This window comes from Pseudophryne corroboree, chromosome 1 (assembly GCF_028390025.1).
Source record: "Pseudophryne corroboree isolate aPseCor3 chromosome 1, aPseCor3.hap2, whole genome shotgun sequence".
Lineage (NCBI taxonomy): Eukaryota > Metazoa > Chordata > Amphibia > Anura > Myobatrachidae > Pseudophryne > Pseudophryne corroboree.
Window position 1 is genome coordinate 617,263,848 of NC_086444.1, and position 22,405 is coordinate 617,286,252.

General features: G+C 48.1%; 1 protein-coding gene across 1 annotated transcript in view; it reads left to right on the forward strand.

Annotated features, from left to right (window-relative positions):
- Positions 1-22,405, forward strand: part of HSD11B1L (hydroxysteroid 11-beta dehydrogenase 1 like) — a 252,076-nt gene that overhangs the window by 27,597 nt on the left and 202,074 nt on the right. The gene's annotated exons all lie outside the window — the stretch shown is intronic.

Here is a 22,405-nt window from a genome sequence, read left to right on the forward strand (position 1 = left end):
CTACCGGCACTCGACTTACCAGCAGTGGAGACTTCCCTAAAGCGTTTTTTGAACATTTGGAATAGGGTTCATACCAATCTTCAAAAGGCTTCTCTTCGTTACAAGAAATGGGCTGATAGAAAACGAAGAACAATTCCTAGTCTCAAGGTAGGAGACCAAGTTTGGCTTTCTACAAGGAACTTACACTTACGAGTACCTTCAATTAAGTTTGCCCCCCCCCCCCCCCCACTTTATAGGTCCTTTTCCAATTGTGGGAATAATGAATCCAGTGCCTTATAAACTCAAACTACCCCATTACCTCAAAATTCCTTCTTCTTTCCATGTTTCCTTGCTGAAACCTTTAGTTTTGAACCGATTTCAGAGACTGTTACCACGACCACCCAAAGTACTTACCCAGAGTGGAATAGAGTTTGAGGTTAAAAAGGTACTTGACTTCCGAATTCATTATGGTCGGTTACAGTACCTATTGGACTGGAAACGATATGGCCCGGAGGAACGGTCCTGGGAGTACGCGACAGATGTTCATGCTCCAACATTAGTTCGCAAATTTCATTCTGAACATCAAGAGAAGCCAAAATTGTGTCCAGGGGCCACTCTAAAGAGGGGGGGGGGGGGGTAATGTCATGGTCCGGCGGGAGACTGTGCAGGGGAGCCGGCTCTTACCTGTCCGGTCCCTTTGGAGAGGTCCAGCTGGCGGAGGTGTGGGCTGCTGGCGCCGGGCAGGGTGCGCTGGGAGGACAGGCAGGGGCACTGGTTGGCAGCTCAGCAGACTGGCAGCATGTCCCTCCAGCAGGGGTTAGCGGTGCTGCTGTGGAGCCAGGGCTTCAGTGAACAGGCTGGTCTGTGTTCCCGGTGGCCATCTTGGATGTGGGCAAAAAGCCTGTCTTGCCCACACTTCACCAATTTATCACTTTCCTGTGGCCAATTAGCTCCGAGCAGCTGCTATAACACAGGAAGGCCTGGAGGAGGGAATTTGCCAGTGCAACATCTTTCACAGTATCTGTGAAGCTAGTTCTCTGTGCTCCCGCAGCGTCTCCAGTGTCAGGTTCTTGTTACAGCAAAGTACCCAAACCTCCTGATATAGCCTTATGCAGACTGCAGACTCTGTTCCCATGTCCTGCCTAGCTACCTGTTCCGGACGCAGCAGTAACCAGCCTTTGGAAATCCTCCTTTAAAGTACTGGGTCACGGTTCCGGTATCCTCAGCCACCCGCTAACCTACAGTCGTATCTCTATTTCAACTGTCTTTGGTGAACCCTGTTAAACTACTGCAAGTAATAAATGCGCAAGACCTTCATCCATCCCGCTCGTTTGTTATTCAGAGATCCAAGTGCACCAGAATCATCTTCCCCAAATCCGGATCCACAAGACTCCTCAGACGTGACAATGACCCTCTCCAGGAGAGACAAAATGCTCTACTCCTGGATTTTTCTCTTAATTTGTGATTGCCGGTTACTGGATTAGAAAGATGTTTCAGAACAGGTGATGGCAATCATAAATTAAGAGAAAAGTCCAGAAGCAGAGCATTTTGTCCCTCCTGGAGAGGGTCTGAGCTGACAGGTACAGGTCGCCGGTGCAACACATCTGTGAATAATTTGTTTCAGCTACCCACACAGCACACACAAGTGCCGATTGCCGGTGCTGCACTTGAAGAGGATATGGGTTCCAGCCACTGGTGTATATATAATGGGTGCAGCAGTGGCAAACGCAGGATTTTCATGGGGGGGTTTCCAGAACTGGGTGGAGCCAAGCACGAGGGCGGGGACTGAGGTGACCCAGTACATGCTGGGTCCGTAAAACTAGTGTGTCTGTGTATGTATATATATATATATATATATATATATATATACATATCTATATATGTACACATATATACCGTATATACACCTATATATATATATATATATATATATATATATAATATACACATAGCATATTAAACATGCATATATATATCCATTTCAAGCTTCTCACACTCGCTTACAAAGCCCTCACCCACTCCTCTCCCATCTACATCTCTGACCTTATCTCCCTTTACACTCCCACCCGTCCTCTTCGCTCTGCTAATGCACGCCGATTCTCCTGCCTACTGATTACTTCCTCCCACTCCTACCTCCAAGATTTTTCACGTGCTGCTCCAATTCTCTGGAATTCCCTACCTCTCACCCTCAGACTCTCCACCTCTCTACAAAACTTCAAACAGGCTCTTAAGACCCACTTCTTCACCAAACCCAGCCAAATCTCATCCTAACCCTCTGTTCTACGCTCTCTATGTACCCCATCTGTGTCACCTCTGTCTATCTATCCCTCCCCTTTAGAATGTAAGCTCTCACGAGCAGGGCCCTCTTCCCTCATGTGCTTATCCTTTGTCTTACTTTAATAATCTTCAACTGCATCAACTCCAGCAGTCTTCTGCCACCTGATACTTATTCCAGTGTCATCTGCTGATGTAACTATGTTTATTTACCCTGTACTTGTCCTATACTGTCATCAACTGTAAGTTGCTGTTTTCCTGTTTGATTATTTATGTACTCTGTAATTGGGCGCTGCGGAACCCTTGTGGCGCCATATAAAAGATAATAAATATATATATATATATATATATATATACATATACATACAGTACAAGTATATATACGCATGTATATATCATGTGTGTGTGTTTATATGTATGTATATACATGTGTATATATGTATGCACAAATTGCACATGGATATATATGTACTATAATTAAAATAAAGTAAACTTTTATGAAGCACTTACAAGTGCCACCATGAAGAGAGCAGGCTGCAGAGGACGCTAGACAGCCATTAACAATACTCATGCAGCATGAAAAAACCCCCACCCCTGCAGCCTAACCCTAACCTCTTTTTTTTTTTTTTTGGTGGAGGGGGGTTTCTGGGTACTCAGAAACCCCCCCTGGGTGCGCCACTGTGCAGTGTGTGCGGTGCACATGGGCCAATGAGTCCAGAGGGGGACCCCACCATACACGCTGCACCTATTTTTTAAATACCTACCCCTCCAGAGTCCCACACTGTTGTCAGCAGCACCCTGAAATAACCGTGAAAATGACGCAGTGGCCATTTATCACGGTGTTCTGCGCATGCGCAGTAGAGTCTGAGCCCTCCAGGGCTCAGACTCTCCAGCGCTGCCAGCAGAGAGGAGGGGGCCCGAAGGGAGGAGGCAGAACACAGGCCTCCTCTTCTCTTAAAGTGCCCCTGGTTCCAGCTACCTGTCTGACAACAACAGACAGAGCCCTGCACAGCCTTCAACTTTCACCAACCATAGCGATCCCTGGAGTATTCACAGCGCTTTACTTTTTCCACATTTTGTTATGTTACAGCCTTATTCCAAAATGGAATAAATTCATTTTTCCCCTCCAAATTATACACACAATACCCCATAATGGCAACGTGAAAAAAAGTTGTTTGAGATTTTTGCAAATTTATTAAAAATAAGAAATCACATGTACATAAGTATTCACAGCCTTTGCTATGAAGCTCAAAATTGAGCTCAGGTGCATCCTGTTTCCACTGATCATCCTTGAGATGTTCCTACAGCTTAATTGTCTCAAGGCACAAATCTGGGGAATGGTACAGTTAAATATCTGCTGCTTTGAAGGTCTCAATGAGCACAGTGGCCTCCATCATCTGTAAATGGAAGAAGTTTGGAACCACCAGGACTCTTCCTAGAGCTGACAGGCCGTCTAAACTGAGCGATCGGGGGAGAAGGGCCCCAGTCAGTGAGGTGACCAAGAACCCGATGGTCTCTCTGTCAGAGCTACAGCATTCCTCTGTGGAGAGAGGAGAACCTTCCAGAAGGACAACCATCTCTGCAGCAATCAGGCCTGTATGGTAGAGTGGCCTGCCGGAAGCCACTCCTTAGTAAAAAGCACATGGCAGCCCGCCTGGAGTTGCCAAAATGTACCTGAAGGACTCTCAGACCGTGAGAAACTAAATTCTCTGGTCTGATGAGACAAAGATTGAACTCTTCGGTATGAATGCCAGGTGTCATGTTTGGAGGAAACCAGGCACCGCTAGTCACCAGGCCAGTACCATCCCTACAGTGAAGCATGGTGGTGGCAGCATCATGCTGTGGGGATGTTTTTCAGCGGTAGGAACTGGGAGACTAGTCAGGAAAGAGGGAAAGATGAATGCAGCAATGTACAGAGACATCCTGGATGAAAACCTGCTCCAGAGCATTCTTGACCTCAGACTGGTGCGACGATTCATCTTTCAGCAGGACAACGACCCTAAGCACACAGCCAAGATATCAAAGGAATGGCTTCAGGACAACTCTGTGAATGTCCTTGAGTGGCCCAGCAAGATCCAGACTTGAATCCGATCGGAAGAGATCTGAAAATGGCTGTGCACCGACGCTTCCCATCCAACCTGATGGAGCTTGAGAGGTGCTGCAAAGAGGAATGGGCGAAACTGCCCAAAGATTGGTGTGCCACGCTTGTGGCATCATATTCAAAAAGACTTGTGGCTGTAATTGCTGCCAAAGGTGCATCAACAAAGTATTGAGCAAAGGCTGTGAATACTTATGTACATGTGATTTCTTAGTTTTTTATTTTTAATAAATGTGCAAAAATTTCAACACAACTTTTTTTCACATTTTCATTATGGGGTATTGTGTGTAAAATTTTGAGGGGAAAAATTAATTTATTCCATTGTCAAATAAGGCTGTAACATAACAAAATGTGGAAAAAGAGAAGTGCTGTGAATACTTTCCGGATGCACTGTATCCTATACTTTGCTCCCAAAATATGGGGCTGACTATACTCATATTAAATCTATATGTGATCAGACTTAAGACCACAATTGTTATTATATCGGGTATGGAACTACATTTGGAGGACATATTTGCTTGATACTGGATACGTTTTATACACACAAATATTTATTATTTGTGTATTTGCTAGCTACATGTACACGTGATAACTCCTGGAATAATATCTAGTTTAACAGATACGTTTTTTTTACTGATCATATTATGGCATGAATAGGGATGCGGTCAACATCCCGCCGGACGGAATCCCGACCGGCACAATCCCGACATATTCTCCCTCCGTGGGTGTTCACGACACCCATAGAGGGAGAATATAATAGTGTGCCCGCAGCGTGCCAAGCGAAGCGAGCCCGCAAGGGGCTGCATTCCGCTCGCCACCCTTGTCGGGATTGTGTGGTCGGGATCCCGGCGTTGGCATTTCGACCGCTGGGATCCCGTCCAGTGGGATTACGTACTGATCCCCATGAATATAGTAGCTCTATTACTATACAGGGATATGGTCAGCATACCAACGTTCCAGCTGCCGGCAGTCGGAATAATGACACTGTAATCCTAATACTGATGAGAATCCCGGCGCCAGGATCCCGACAACCATCATAATAGATGCGCCGGAATCCCAACTGTCGGCACCCCGGACATAAGTATGCCGGGATTGGGAAGGATTAGGTAGGGGGTGGGGTTGGGAGTTTTAAGTTTAGACACCACCTGGAGAGGTTAGGGTTAGGCTGCAGGGGTGGGGGGTTTAGGGTTAGGCTGCGAGGAGGGAGGGTTAGGGGGTAGGATGTTAGAGTTAGCATACTTACTTAGTAAGTGTCGGGATCCTATGCATCTGGATGCCGCTGTCGGTATTTTGTCCGCCGGCATCCCAAGCGCCAGGCTCTCGATACCAACCCACTATACTATCTCTGAATGTGTTTATATGTGTCATGTTGTTTGTTCAATAAATTGTGTTTGAAGAGAAGCCTATGGTGTAATATATATATTTGCGAAGATGTGTTTTACAAACAGATAAGTTTCTTAAATTTCAACGTCCACTGGTGCAACTATTACAAAGTGTAGTTTTTTTGTATACCACTGGCATGTAGACCTAGCAGCTTCTTGGTCCTAATAACTAGCCTGCAGCTTGCCATATTCGCGGTAAGCCAGGTGCAGCAAGTGTGCCCGCGACTAGGACGAGAGCGCATCTAAGTACACAACCCCACAGAAATACACGGGTGCTGTACTAAGCTGCAGCTCGGCGTACTAAGGAGCATGCCCAGGGCTGGTTTTAGACCTTGTGGCACCCAGGGCGAAAGTGTCCTTTGGTGAGCCCCCGCTCCCACCCACCCCCCCAAAATAGGGTTAGTGCGCGCCATAGGGGTGCAACAAAAATAGGGGCATGGCTTCATATGGAAGGGGCATGGCCAGATAATAGTACCAATTCACATTACACCGCACAGTAGTGTCCGTCAGTCACATTCTACCACACAGTATGGTCAGTCACATTACACCATACAGTAGTGTCCCTTATACCATGTTAGAGCCCCTTACACACATTACACCACAGAGTAGTGTCCGTCAGTCACATTACACCACACAGTAGTGTCTCTTATACAATGTTAGAGCCCCTTAAACACATTACACCACAGTAGAGCAGAGCCCCTAATACACATTATGCCAGGTAGACCCTTATACACATTGCACCAGGTAGACCCTTATACACACTGCGACAGGTTAAATCTTATACACATTGCACCAGGTAGACCCTTATACACTGTGCACTTATTAAGTGTCCCCTGTGCATTGCCCTCATTAGTAGTGCCCACAGTGGTAATGCGCCTGTGTAGTATTGCCCCCAGTAGTAATGCCCCCTGTAGATGGGATGCGGTCAACATCCCGCCGGACGGAATCCCGGCGGTCGAAATACCGACGCCGGAATCCCGACCGGCACAATCCCGACATTCTCCCTCCGTGGGTGTCCACGACACCCACAGAGGGAGAATGTAATAGTGTGCCAAGCGTAGCGAGGCACCGTGCCCGCAGCGTGGTGAGCGAAGCGAGCCCGCAAGGGGCTGCATTCCACTCGCCACCCCTGTCGGGATTGTGTGGTCGGGATTCCGGCGTCGGTATTTCAACCGCCGGGATCCCATCCAGCGGGATTACGTACTGATCCCCTGTAGATATGCCCCCAGTATGTATGCTCCCTGCAGTTATGTCCCCAGTAGAGATGTTCCCCCAGTAGAGATGCCCCCAGTAGTTATGCCCCCATTAGATATGCCCCCATTAGATGTGCCCCCTGTAGTTAGTCTCCTAGTAGCGCCGCTTATACACACACAAAAAAACAAAACACAATACTCACCAGCCCTGCTCCCGGACCGCCTGTTCCTCGGATCTGTGGGAGAGACGTCATGACGTCTCTCCCATAGCGCCGCACATCCGCACACTACCTGAGCTGGAAGCCGGATCTCAGTAGTGAGCTCCGGCCTCCAGCTAGCGCTGAGGGGACGGTGCCGGCTGCAGCGGGCACCAGGGCCGTCTTAACAGCAGTGTAGGCCCCTGGGCACAGCAATGTACTGGGCCCCCTACCCATCCTCCAGCGGTAGGGGTGGGGGTGCTATCAGCCGCAGCATTGATGTCCCGTGGGCAGTAGGGGGTGTGCTATCTGCCACTCAGTATGTAGGACCTGGAGTAGTAATTTCTGCTAATTACTCCTTTACTGCACAGATGGTGTAAGGTGGGGCGGGAGGGATAACATTAAACTGTAGAAGAGGCATTGGGCTGAATGAAGGGGCCCTGGTACATAACTTCCATGGTGGTAGGGGGTGTGTAATACGCAGGGGAGGGGTGGATAGTGGAGTGGACTTAATATTCATCATTTTTGGTGGGAGGGCAGCTTGGTTGACTGCAGATATCTCCAGTTCCTGGAAATATATTTCTTAGCTTTGAATGCAATAAAAAACTAGAGAGTCCCACCTTTCAAGAAGTTCTGGGTACTTGGGGATCAGAGTTCAGGAGCCAAAGCAATGCACCGGCAAAAGTATAAAACTGCAAACCAGATGTGTGGAGCTGGAGCAGGGACCAGCTGCTTGAAGGCTGATATCTCTGGTACTGGGCATAGTAGAGACAAGCTGCCAGAGTCCACTGAAAGGGGGGAGTCCCATATTTTGGAGAATACCCTCAAAAAAACTCTAAGTCAGACAGAACCAGAGATATCTGGCTGGGAAGAGCAATTAACAGTCTTGGATGGGGACCACTGCTTCGAAGTCAGATATCTCCGGTTCTCCAGGGCCGATTTTCAAAAAACGGGTACCCCTGGAAAGAGGAGACCCTCAGCTATTAGCCTAGGGCCCTTAGACTCCTGGGGCCCTTGGGCAAGAGCCCATTGAGCCCATACGAAAAGACGGCCCTGGCGGGCACCCACGTAGCCCATGGTCCCTGCTGCAGCTGGGGTGTGGGTGGGTGGCGGCGCCTGAGGGGTGACTGCGGCTGCGCCCTCAGGCCGCAGTGCCCCAGTCACCCGCCTGGCTTGCTCGTGCCTAGAACCACTCCTGCCCGTGCCGCAGGCTGTGTGAGCGTGGCTACATCTGTCTGATCCACACTGACACTCAATAACACCACTAGGTGTGTTACATTTAGATTAGTAGCGTTTTTCTGAGTGAGACACAGGTTTAGTAAGATGGATGAGGACGATAGGGAGGATAGAGGGGAGAATCCACACACTCTGGAGGTAATTCAGATCTGATCGCAGCAGCAAATTTGTTAGCAGATGGGCAAAACCATGTGCATTGCAGGGGGGCGGATATAACATATGCAGACAGTTAGATTTGGGTGGGTTATTTTATTTCTGTGCAGGGTAAATACTGTCTGCTTTATTTTTACACTGCAATTTAGATTTCAGATTGAACACACCCCACCCAGATCTCTCTCTGTACATGTTATATCTGCCCACCCTGCACTGCACATGGTGGGTAATTCAGACCTGATCGCTAGGGTGTATTTTTTGATCCCTGCGATCAGGTAATCGCCGCCTACAAGGGGAGGGTATGGAGAGTGTGCAGGGGTGTGATCACATTTGTAGCAGAACTGCACAAACATCAGTTTGTGCAGTTTCTGCTCAGCCCAGGACTTATTCAGCCACTGTGATGATCGAGGCCGGAGGTGACGTCAGAATACCTCCCTCCAAATGCCTGGTTCCTCCTGCAGTTTCCTGGACACTCCTTGAAAACGGTCAGTTGCCATCCACAAATGCCCTCTTCCGGTCAATCTTCTTGCGATTGCCCGTGCTTTCGGAAATTTTGCACTATCCCGTCGCTGACCGGCGATCCCCGTTGCTACTGTCTGATGCCCCTGTGCATTGTGGTCCATATGCATGCGCAGTTCATATCTGAATGCAGGCTAGCGATCAGGTCTGAATTACCCCCATGGTTTTGCCCAACTGCTAACAAATTTGCTGCTGCGATCATATCTGAATTAGGCCCTTTGTCAGTTGCATAATTAGCGGCTAATGCTGAGTTTGGTGTATGCCAGTTCCTTAGTGGAAAATATGTGAACTTGTCTTAACATGACCACCAACCAAAAAAGTAACTAGTGCGCTGTATTATGCAGATTTGGTACTTGCACCTCTTTACCCTTTAGAGGTGGGACGGGGGAGGGAAGTGGCATAAAAAAGCAGACTGAGTACAGGAATAACGTGATGCTGATAAGTGATTTCCTCACTGATCATATGATTATTTTTTTTTAACTGTTTATTGACAGGAAATATATTGTAAATATCAATGGAACAGTACACCTTGTTGGGGAACAAGATACAATACATACAAAATAGAAGAATGTGACACGCACCCTCACATACAGATCATAAAAGAACATTAACATATATGGTCAACAGAACCTGATCCAAAGACCAGCCACTGGAGATGGGAAGATATGAGGTAGTTCAACTATGTGGTGTGGTAAGCGGGAGACGCAACCCCAGAGTGGGAGTAAGATAACCCCGCAAATAAGCAGGATCATGACAAAAAACCCATACATCAAAGAAAATACATAAAAATTACACATAACAGCATTAGGTAAAAAGTAAAACAAGGGGCCCATTATCAATCACCTCCAAGTGTTAGCAAGAAGTATCCTGAAAGCTATTCCGCATAGCGTCCTTCAAAACAGTAGACAGTGTTAAAACATAAGGAAGCCAAATATCAAAACACTTTTACGTTCTTTTCTCAGACCAATCCATGGAAAACAGAAAGGCAATTCTAGGGTGGACCATACTTGCCTACTCTCCCGGAATGGCCGGGAGGCTCCCGAAAATCGGGTGACCCTCCCGGCCCCCCGGAAGAGCAGGCAAGTCTCCCGATTCGTGGGGTCCCCCCTGCCCGTCCGCCCACTTAGTGTGTAAAGTGGGCGGTCCGGGCAGTTGATGACGCGATTCTTGCTGAATCGCGTCATCATAGCCACGCCCCCTGCAGTGTAATGCCGGTGATCGCGGCATTACAGAGTGGGGGCGTGGCTTAAAAGAGGCATCATCATGACCCGCCCTTGCTCCGCCCCCGTTCTGCCCTTTCTCCGCCTCGTCCCGCCTCTGGCCCACCCCCTCCTCGACGTCACAGCCTCCCCTGCCCGCCCTCTGTACCGACCTGGCTGCTCTCCCGCAAAGAGCAGCCAGAATGTAGGTAAGTATGGGGTGGACTAAGACAATAGGGACTGGATCTGGAGAGATCCACTGCAATAGAATGGCCTTTTTGGTAGCCGCAGCCAGTTTTATAAGCAGTGTACGATTGCCTTTGGACAATTTACCCATATCCTCCTTAGAGTAAACCCCCCAGAAGGCCCACATTTTATCGAACTGAAAGTTAATCCGTAAATGGTTGGAAACATAACTCTGAATCTCCAGCCATAAGGCCTGTACCTGTGGCAGTCCCAAAAGTAATGTACTATGGGGGTAATTCAGACCTGAATGTAGCAGCAAATTTGTTAGCAGTTGGGCAAAGCCATGTGCACTGCAGAGGGGGGGGGGGGGGGCAGATGGAACATGTACAGAGAGAGTTAGATTTGGGTGGGGTGTGTTCTAACTGAAATCTAAATTGCAGTGTAAAAATAAAGCAGCCAGTATTTACCCTGCACAGAAACAATATAACCCACCCAAATCTAACTCTCTCTGCAAATGTTATATCTGCCCCACCTGCAGTGCACATGGTTTTGCCCATCTGCTAACAAATATGCTGCTACGATCAGCCCTATGGGGGTAATTCCAAATTGATCGCAGCAGGATTTTTGATAGCAATTGGGCAAAACCATGTGCACTGCAGGGGAGGCAGATATAACATGTGCAGAAAGAGTTAGATTTGTGTGGGTTATTTTATTTCTGTGCAGGGTAAATACTGGCTGCTTTATTTTTACACTGCAAATTAGATTGCAGATTGAACACACCCCACCCAAATCTAACTCTCTCTGCACATGTTATATCTGCCTCCCCTGCAGTGCACATGGTTTTGCCCAATTGCTAACAAAAATCCTGCTGCGATCAACTTGGAATTACCCCCATATCTGCACCCGTACTGCCATATTTATAGCAGTCAGAGGAAGGGGCTTCACCTATAAGAAATTTCAGTTATGGAGTAAAATAAGAATGGTGTAATATTTTATAATGCATCTCAAAATAAGACTTGGAAACCAACTGTTTATTCAGATTAAGATTTGCTGTGAGAATAGACTTCATAGACAATGAGGAAAATATAGTCTTCCATTTTAACATACTCACTGTGCCATATTCTATGTTTAGCAAAGGTCGGGAGTAGGAGGGGATAACAGAGATAGAAAGGAGACTCCCCGAGGATAAACATAAAATCTTGTCCATAGCGCAGTCTTTATCGTTATCAGTCAAGCGGGACACCTGCAAATATGGAAATAGGGGTATAACTATGTTGGGGAATTTATCTTGTAGTTGAGATTAGAGATGAGCGGGTTCGGTTCGTCGAGATCCGAACCCCCCGAACTTCACGTGTTTTACACGGGTCCGAGGCAGCCTCAGATCTTCCCGCCTTGCTCGGTTAACCCGAACGAGGCTGAACGTCATCATCTCACTGTCGGATTCTCGCGAGATTCGTATTCCATATAAAGAACCGCGCGCCGCAGCCATTTTCACTCGTGCATTGTCGATTGAGCGGAGAGGACATGGCTATGTACTCTGCCTGAAAAGCTCAATATCTGTGCTCAGTGTGCTGCATTGTGGTGACCACCAGTATATTATAGTAGTACAGTACAGTAGGCCATTGCTGTATCTTGCAGCTCCGTGTCAGACTCAGTTCTAGTATCCTGATCAGCGCTCAATATCTGCTGCATTGTTGTGTGACCAGTATATATTATATAGTAGTACAGTGCAGCATTTTGGTGACCACCAGTATATATAGCAGTACAGTACAGTAGGCCATTGCTGTATCTTGCAGCTCCGTGTCATTACAAGTGTCCATATCTGTGCTGCATTGTTGTGAGAAGTATATAGTAGTACAGTGCAGCATTTTGGTGACCACCAGTATATATAGTAGTACAGTACAGTAGGCCATTGCTGTATCTTGCAGCTCCGTGTCACTTCAAGTATCCATATCTGTGCTGCATTGTTGTGAGCAGTATATAGTAGTATAGTGCAGCATTTTGGTGACCACCAGTATATATAATAGTACAGTAGGCGATTGCTGTATCTTGCAGCTCCGTGTCACTTCAAGTATCCATATCTGTGCTGCATTGTTGTGAGCAGTATATAGTAGTACAGTGCAGCATTTTGGTGACCACCAGTATATATAGTAGTACAGTACAGTAGGCCATTGCTATATCTTGCAGCTCCATGTCACTTCAAGTATCCATATCTGTGCTGCATTGTTGTGAGCAGTATATAGTAGTACAGTACAGTAGGCCATTGCTATTGATATAATAATATTACTGGCATATAATTCCACCCATTAAAAAAGGAGAACAAAAATGTGGAGGGTAAAATAGGGAAAGATCAAGATCCACTTCCACCTAGTGCTGAAGCTGCTGCCACTAGTCATGGCAGAGACGATGAAATGCCATCAACGTCGTCTGCCAAGGCTGATGCCCAATGTCATAGTAGAGAGCGTGTAAAATCCAAAAAGCAAAAGTTCAGTAAAATGATGACCCAAAAATCTAAATTAAAATCCTCTGAGGAGAAGCATAAACTTGCCAATATGCCATTTACGACACGGAGTGGCAAGGAATGGCTGAGGCCCTGGCCTATGTTCATGGCTAGTGGTTCAGCTTCACATGAGGATGGAAGCACTCATCATCCCGCTAGAAAAATGAAAAGAGTTAAGCTGGCAGGAGCACAGCAAAGAACTGTGCATTCTTCTAAATCACAAATCCCCAAGGAGAGTCCATTTGTGTCAGTTGCTAAGCTTTCCCAACACTGGACGGTGTTAGGTTCCTGGTGCTCAGAACAAGGGAGATGTTCATGAAGTGAGTCCAGAGCACCAGGACGTAACGCTGGGAAAGGGGAATGGAAAGGGAATAGCCCCTGGCGCCCTAACTCTGTTGTCTCACCCGTGCTATCGGAAATCCCTTGCGAGACTATGGTTTCTTGAGCCCTTGGCAGCCACGTTTGAAGGGCGGATTATGTCTGCCCAACTCCGGTGCCCCCCGGTCTTAATGAGAGACAAAGGGAAATCCGAGGCAGAATGATAACAAGAGGACCTCTAACTAAGCAAACAGGCCAGGGGCTACAAGCTAACTAAAAACCTAAAGTATGTGCGGAGAAACCGCCAAAGGAAAAGAACAATAAAGGAAATGCTGATCACACGCCGACACAATACCTTTGTGTACCGGCGGTGACAGCATAAGCAGAACCCTCTGCAAAACACCAGGGACAGAAACAATAATGGAATACAGCGGCCTAGGCCAACGGACGCGGGAGAGCCGCTACTCACGGAACCGGTACGAATACTGGCAAACGGACAGGAACTTCTAATGCTGCCGACACCGACTCTCAGAACTGGAGGACAGGCAGAATCCCAAACGACAGACCGGTGGACACCAGGAAGCCAGAAGACTTGACCAGGGACAGGCAAAGCCACTGGACCTCAGGGCAGGAACGCCTAACAGCAGGACACGGGATCAGACACAGGAATCGACACAGGGACTGACACAGGAATCAACACAGGGACTGACAGGAACCAGCTCACACTTCAAGCAGACTGCAAACCAAGGAATATCACCAGCATCTGTGAATTGCAAACAGCCAGCATATAACAGAGAGGCCTAATTAATAATCCCATGCAGCTGCCCTGTTGCATGACTCTAAACTGACCAGATGCAATTAGCAGCCAAGTGAGGCTGAACACATGGGAACAAGCTGCAATTACACAGACTCACCAGCGGCAGCAGACAAGAGTATTCTAAAACAGAGCAACGGGAAATCCTGGCATGCAAGACAACTTTATAAACATAAAATAGGAATGAACCACTACCTGTGGTTCATAACAGTATCCCCTCCTTAAGGGTGAGCTCCGAGTACCCCATGACACCCACGGGGAACATAAACAGAAGTATAACATAAAATACAGAACAAAAATGCAAAACAGGAATGAGCCACAGCCGTGGCTCATAACAGACGGGAAGAGGTGGCTCCTTCCACCATTTGCACACCCCCTGCAAGTGCTGGAAGGAGCACCCGCAGTCCAGTTCCTGATAGTCAAATTGAAGATGTCACTGTTGAAGTACACCAGGATGAGGATATGGGTGTTGCTGGCGCTGGGGAGGAAATTGACAAGGAGGATTCTGATGGTGAGGTGGTTTGTTTAAGTCAGGCACCCGGGGAGACACCTGTTGTCCGTGGGACGAATATGGCCATTGACATGCCTGGTCAAAATACAAAAAAAATCACCTCTTCGGTGTGGAATTATTTCAACAGAAATGCGGACAACTGGTGTCAAGCCATGTGTTGCCTTTGTCAAGCTGTAATAAGTAGGGGTAAGGACGTTAACCACCTAGGAACATCCTCCCTTATACGTCACCTGGAGCGCATTCATCAGAAGTCATTGACAAGTTCAAAAACTTTGGGTGACAGCGGAAGCAGTCCACTGACAACTAAATCCCTTCTTCCTCTTGTTCCCAAGCTCCCAGTGCAAACCACACCACCAACTCCCTCAGTGTCAATTTCCTCCTTAGACAGGACCGCCAATAGTCCTGCAGGCCGTGTCACTGGCAAGTCTGACGAGACCTCTCCTGACTGGGATTCCTCCGATGGCTCCTTGAGTGTAACGCCTACTGCTGCTGGCGCTGCTGTTGTTGCTGCTGGGAGTCGATCATCATCCCAGTGGGGAAGTCGGAAGACCACTTGTACTACTTCCAGTAAGCAATTGACTGTCCAACAGTCCTCTGTGAGGAAGATGAAATATCACAGCAGTCATCCTGTTGCAAAGCGGATAACTCAGGCCTTGGCAGCTGTGTTGTTGTTAGACGTGCGTCCGGTATCCGGCGTTAGTTCACAGGGATTTAGAGAATTTTTTGAGGTATTGTGTCCCCGGTACCAAATACCATCTAGGTTCCACTTCTCTAGGCAGGCAATACCGAGAATGTACACAGACGTCAGAAAAAGAGTCACCAGTGTCCTAAAAAATACAGTTGTAACCAATGTCCACTTAACCACGGACATGTGGACAAGTGGAGCAGGGCAGACTAAGGACTATATGACTGTGACAGCCCACTGGGTAGATGTATTGCCTCCCGCAGCAACAACAGCAGCGGCGGCACAAGTAGCAACATCTCGCAAGCGCCAACTCGATCCTAGGCAGGCTATGCTTTGTATCACCGCTTTCCATAAGAGGCACACAGCTGACAACCTCTTACGGAAACTGAGGAACATCATCACAGATTGGCTTACCCCAATTGGACTTTCCTGGGGATTTGTGACATCGGACAACGCCACCAATATTGTGCGTGCATTACATGTGGGCAAATTCCAGCACGTCCCATGTTTTGCACATTCAATGAATTTGGTGGTGCAGAATTTTTAAAAAAACGACAGGGGCGTGCAAGAGATGCTGTCGGTGGCCCGAAGAATTGCGGGCCACTTTCGGCATTCAGCCACCGCGTGCTGAAGATGGAGCACCAGCAAACACTCCTGAACCTGCCCCGCCATCAGCTGAAGCAAGAGGTGGTAACGAGGTGGAATTCAACCCTCTATATGCTTCAGAGGATGGAGGAGCAGCAAAAGGCCATTCAAGCCTATACATCTGCCTACGATATAGGCAAAGGAGGGGGAATGCACCTGACTCAAGCGCAGTGGAGAATGATTTCAACGTTGTGCAAGGTTCTGCAACCCTTTGAACTTGCCACACGTGAAGTCAGTTCAGACACTGCCAGCCTGAGTCAGGTCATTCCCCTCATCAGGCTTTTGCAGAAGCAGCTGGAGAGATTGAAAGAGGAGCTAAAACTGAGCGATTCCGCTAGGCATGTGGGACTTGTGGATGGAGCCCTTCATTCGCTTAACCAGGATTCACGGGTAGTCAATCTGTTGAAATCAGAGCACTATATTTTGGCCACCGTGCTCGATCCTAGGTTTAAAGCCTACGTTGTATCTCTCTTTCCGGCAGACACAAGTCTGCACATGTTCAAAGACCTGCTGTTGAGACACTTGTCAAGTCAAGCGGAACGTGACCCGCCAACAGCTCCTCCTTCATTTTCTACCGCCACTGGAGCTGCCAGGAAAAGGATCAGATTTCCAAAACCACCCGCTGGCGGTGATGCAGGGCAGTCAGGATCGAAAACTGACATCTGGTCCGGACTGAAGGACCTGCCAACAATTACTGACATGTCGTCTGCTGTCACTGCATATGATTCTGTCACCATTGAAAGAATGGTGGAGGATTATATGAGTGACAGCATCCAAGTAGGCACGTCAGACAGTCCGTACGTATACTGGCAAAAAGAAGAGGCAATTTGGATGCCCTTGCACAAACTGGCTTTATTTTACCTAAGTTGCCCCCCCTCCAGTGTGTACTCCGAAAGAGTGTTTAGTGCAGCCGGTCACCTTGTCAGCGATCGGCGTACGAGGTTACTTCCACAAAATGTGGAGAAGATGATGTTCATCAAAATGAATTATAATCAATTCCTCCGTGGAGACATTTACCAGCAATTGCCTCCAGAAAGTACACAGGGACCTGTGATGGTGGATTCCAGTGGGGACGAATTAATACTCTGTGAGGAGGGGGATGTACACAGTGAAAGTGGTGAGAAATCGGAGGATGATGATGAGGTGGACATCTTGCCTCTGTAGAGCCAGTTTGAGCAAGGATAGATAGATTGCTTCTTTTTTTGGTGGGGGCCCAAACCAACCAGTCATTTCAGCCATAGTCGTGTGGCAGACTCTGTCGCTGAAATGATGGGTTTGTTAAAATGTGCATGTCCTGTTTATACAACATAATTCCATCTTGCACCTCTTTTTTTATGTATCTTTGCATCATGTGATGTTTGGGGCCAATGTTTTTAAGTGCCATCCTGTCTGACACTGCAGTGCCACTCCTAGATGGGCCAGGTGTTTGTGCTGCCCACTTGGGTCGGTTAGCTTAGTCATCCAGCGACCTCGTTGCAAATTTTAGGACTAAAAATAATATTGTGAGGTGTGAGGTGTTCAGAATAGACTGGAAATGAGTGGAAATTATGGTTATTGAGGTTAATAATACTATAGGATCAAAATGACCCCCAAATTCTATGATTTAAGCTGTTTTTGAGGGTTTTTTGGGGAAAAAAACACCCGAATCCAAAACACACCCGAATCCGACAAAAATTTTTAAGGGAGGTTTTGCCAAAACGCGTCCGAATCCAAAACACGGCCGCGGAATCGGATCCAAAACCAAAACACAAAACCCAAAAAATTTCCGGTGCACATCTCTAGTTGAGACCTACTGTAGTGAGTACTGTTTTAGAATCTGTATGTAAAAACTGGTGGATCAAACTAAGACCAGATTTGTGCCAGATTCTAAATATCGGTGATTCAGCCTGCGGTGCAAAATTGGGATTTCCCCATAGTGGTAAAAATAGAGAAGCATATTGTGACACTCTCAGGGAACGGTGAACCACTCTCCAGGCCAGACAGGTAGAATGTAACAATATATTATCGGGGGCGTGGACGCTTTTTCACAGAGCTCCTGCTTCACCCTCTTATTTATCCCCTTGCTGGGCTCCTGCCGTTGTACAGCCCGCTCACTGTGCCACCTCACACTCCCTAACACCCTTCGGGACTGGCCGCTGACGGTTTCGGAGCCGGGGGACCGCTGGTTCGGTCCCTGCAGGTTGCGGCCTTGGCGTGCCTTAAAGCCGGGGACTCGCGTATAGCACCTGCCCGGGTCTTGAGCTCCGGGGCGCGGACGTCCCGCGGCGACGCGCTCGAACAGTGGGGATTGACTCCTACTACTCCCCCACCGCCTGATCACCTCTCTGGCCACCTGAGATCTCCAGCGGCCGGGGCTACTGCTCGGGAGGAGAGCCGGAGCTGCGGGTGAGTGACGAGAGGGGCTGCCTCCTGGATGCTGCGGCGGCCATCTTGGATCCCCAGGCTCAGGCTGTCCTTGAATACTGGCTGCCGCGGAGGATCCTGACTACAGGCTGTGCGGACCCTGAACCCTTGTGTGCCACTACTATTACATTACCCTGCTGGGGGGACCCCTTGACAAGACCACCTCCCATGTCGATGCTGACGGCGTTACGCTCCCTGCCACAAGCCTCTCCACGTACTGCAAGATAAAGCTCCAGACTCAGCTGTCCTGTGCTCCTAGCCCTGTGGGATATATGTCAGCTCTATTGAGGTAACCTGCTCCACTGCAGAAAAGCCGTTACAGGGGGACACCATGCAACATCCTGGGATAGGATCAAGGTACTTTCTCCCCCCTTACTGCTTAGGGGTCCTGCCACTACCTCTGAAGGCCGGAGGCCTTATACGTCTATGGGTGCTACCTTTGCCTTTGTCTTTTACAACATATATCAACGATAGGCTTATTGTCATCACTTCCTGCGGTTCCGCTTTGTCACGCTGCAATGTAACGTGGACGCCTTCGACATATTTTTCCTTCACGTCTTAACTGCACGGGACTTTTACCATGCCTCCTTGCGTCATGAAGATGTAACTCTCTAGATTGTCCTTTTCACTGCTGTGACCCTCATCAATCTACTCTCTGCGTCGATTACTCCTGCCTATGGTGTAATTCTATCTTTTGTAACCTCACATGGAAAAATTCCTGGTGTCCACACCTATGTCCTCCTCTGGCCCTACATTGGGCGTTCGTGAAGATACTTTCCACAGAAATTCATCCGACTCTGACTGCTCCACCACTCATTATTGTTCCCAACGGAAACGTACCAACACTGCGGCTACTAAACAGCCTAAAATGAAGCCCACAGATATTGCAGCGGTATTGGGGCCTCTCCTAGATGAAAAATTGTCGGGCATCAAGGAGGCCATTGACTCCACCCTGACCCAACTGACCCAACACAATGGCCATCTAGATGATGTCGAGCAGAGGGTCTCGACGCTGGAAGATGACCTACAGTCTGCACAGACCACTATAGAGGCCCAATCTAAAGAAATCAAAGGTCTCACTGACAAGCTCGATGACTTGGAGAATCGGAAGCGTAATAACCTGCGGGTGGTGGGCATTCCAGAGTCGGTGAGGGGCCATGCGCTGTTGGACCTTTTCTCTACATGGCTGCCAGAAAAACTGGACATGGACCTCCACGGATCACCTTTAGCCATCGAAAGGGCTCATCGTTTGGGTCCTGAGCACAGGGACTCTGCTGGACGCCCCCGCCCTGTTATTATGAGAATTCTCAATTACGTTGATAAAACCAAGCTATTGGATCACTATCGTAAGTCGGAGTCTCTACTTTACAAGGGGGAAAGATTGCTTGTATTCCAGGACTTCTCCACCTATGTCGCTAATAGGCGCAGAGAGTTCGCCCCACTATGCAAATAGCTGTTTGAAGATAAAGTCAAGTTCTCATTACTATACCCGGCCCGCCTTCGAGTCTTTCAAAATGGAAAACCGCTCTTCTTCGATGATCCATTGGCGGCGAAGGCCCACTTTGCTGCCCCTGATACTTGACTTTTAGGTTCTTCTTTATGTTTGCTCTCTTCTTCAAATGTTATCACCTGCGGGTCACGTAGTGTTAAGGATACGCTGTTGGCATACCATCTATGTATGTCAGAAGCTATGCCTCTACTTGTTTTCTGTTTGTTGGGTTGTTGTTCTTGAATGTTTATTTTTATTTCTATTTTGCCTGCTGGAATGCTAGGTCTCGGTCCTCCATAGGTTGGCCCCTTCCTGCTCTCTGGGACTGGGAGGGACACCGATTTAATTATGATATTTTGCTGCACTAGTCTCCTCCTGTGGGGATAGGGTAGTATGACTGACAATACCACTTTCCAACCCTCCGGCCCGGTAACCGCCCCACTTTTTGATTTTAATATAATATCCTGGAACGTGGAGGGTCTTAATAGCCCCATTAAACGTAAAAAGGTGCTCGCACACCTCTCCCGTATGACCCCTCACATTGTATTCTTGCAGGAGACACACTGGCTACACGACTCCTATGTCTTCTTGAAAGCCCCTTGGATTGGAGAGTGTATCTCTGCTCCTTATACTAACAAAACTAGGGGTGTCGCTATCCTCTTTCATAGAAATCTCCAATATTCCATTCTTAAAAAATGTATTGATCCCGAAGGTAGATTTATCCTGTTGGATGTCTCTATTGATAACACGATTTATACCTTTTTGAACCTTTATGCACCTACTGGATCTAATAACCTTTTTTTTGCAGATATTCTCCAGAGAGTCCTATCTTGGGGAGGTCAGAATCTGATTTTAGGGGGTGACTTCAACACGGTCGTCGATCCGTCCATAGACAGATCAGGGGTGAGTGCCAACAGACCCGGTTTGTCTTCCACTCTTCTTCTCTCCTTCTGTTCTCAACTTGCTTTACTAGATCCTTGGCGTATACATCATCCCCTCCATCGAGACTATTCTTTTTATTCACATCCGCATTCCACCCACTCTCGCATTGACTATTTATTCTTATCTAAACATCTGCTCTTTAAAGTATCTCACACCTCGGTCAAAGACATTATAATTTCAGACCATGCCCCCGTAACTCTATCCCTACACTTGGCCTTACCTCAATATATCTCCAAATGTTGGAGATTCCCGGCATATCTCATGCACTCCGAGGATTTCTTGCTGCATCTTAAACATACCTGGCTTGACTATGTCACTGACAATTTGGAACAAGAATCTAATAATACCCCACTTTTCTCTTACATCCTAGAGGATGCTGGGGACTCCGTAAGGACCATGGGGTATAGATTGCTCCGCAGGAGACATGGGCACTGTAAAGCTTTAGAATGGGTGTGCACTGGCTCCTCCCTCTATGCCCCTCCTCCAGACCCCAGTTAGTTCCTGTGCCCAGTGGAGACTGGATGCACTGCAGGGGAGCTCTCCTGAGTTTCTCTGAAAAAGCTTTTGTTAGGTTTGTTATTTTCAGGGAGCACTACTGGCAACAAGCTCCCTGCATCGTGGGACTGAGGAGAGAGAAGCAGACCTACTTAAATGATAGGCTCTGCTTCTTAGGCTACTGGACACCATTAGCTCCAGAGGGAGTCGGAACGCAGGTCTCACCCTCGCCGTTCGTCCCGGAGCCGCGCCGCCGTCCTCCTCACAGAGCCGGAAGATAGAAGCCAGGTGAGTATAAGAAGAAAGAAGACTTCAAAGGCGGCAGAAGACTTCAGATCTTCATGAGGTAACGCGCAGTGGTAACGCTGCGCGCCATTGCTCCCAGCTCACACACACAGGCACCACAGTAAGGGTGCAGGGCACAGGGGGGGCGCCCTGGGCAGCATAAATATACCTCAGATAAGACTGGCAGAGTACTTATATATACTGTAGAGGCTATATAATTCCAAATCCCCCGCCAGTATAAAGATTTAGAGCGGGACCGAAGCCCGCCGTCGGGGGGCGGAGCTTGATCCTCCAGCACTAACCAGCGCCATTTTCTCCTCAGCATGCTGCAGAGAAGCGGCCCCGGACTCTCCCCTGCTGTTAGCTAGTACAGAGGGCCAAAACGAGGTGGGGGGCACATTATTTGGTGCAAAAATGTGGTGGTTTACACTAGTGATGAGCGGGTTCGGTTCCTCGGAAACCGAACCCACCCGAACTTCACACTTTTTACACTGGTCCGAGGCAAACTCGGATTCTCCCGTATGGCTCGGTTAACCCGAGCGCGCCCGAACGTCATCATCCCGCTGTTGGATTCTTGCGAGATTCGGATTCTATATAAGCAGCCGCGCGTCGCCGCCATTTTCACTCGTGCATTGGAAATGTTAGGGAGAGGACGTGGCTGGCGTCCTCTCCGTTTATTGTTGAACTTGATTGTGCTTTATTGCTTAATTGTGGGGAGGACTGGGGAGCAGCTGTATAATATAGGAGGAGTACAGTTAGAGATGTGCACCGGAAATTTTTCGGGTTTTGTGTTTTGGTTTTGGGTTCGGTTCCGTGGCCGTGTTTTGGGTTCGAACGCGTTTTGGCAAAACCTCACCGAATTTTTTTTGTCGGTGTGATACGAGTGTGATATGAAAGGGTGA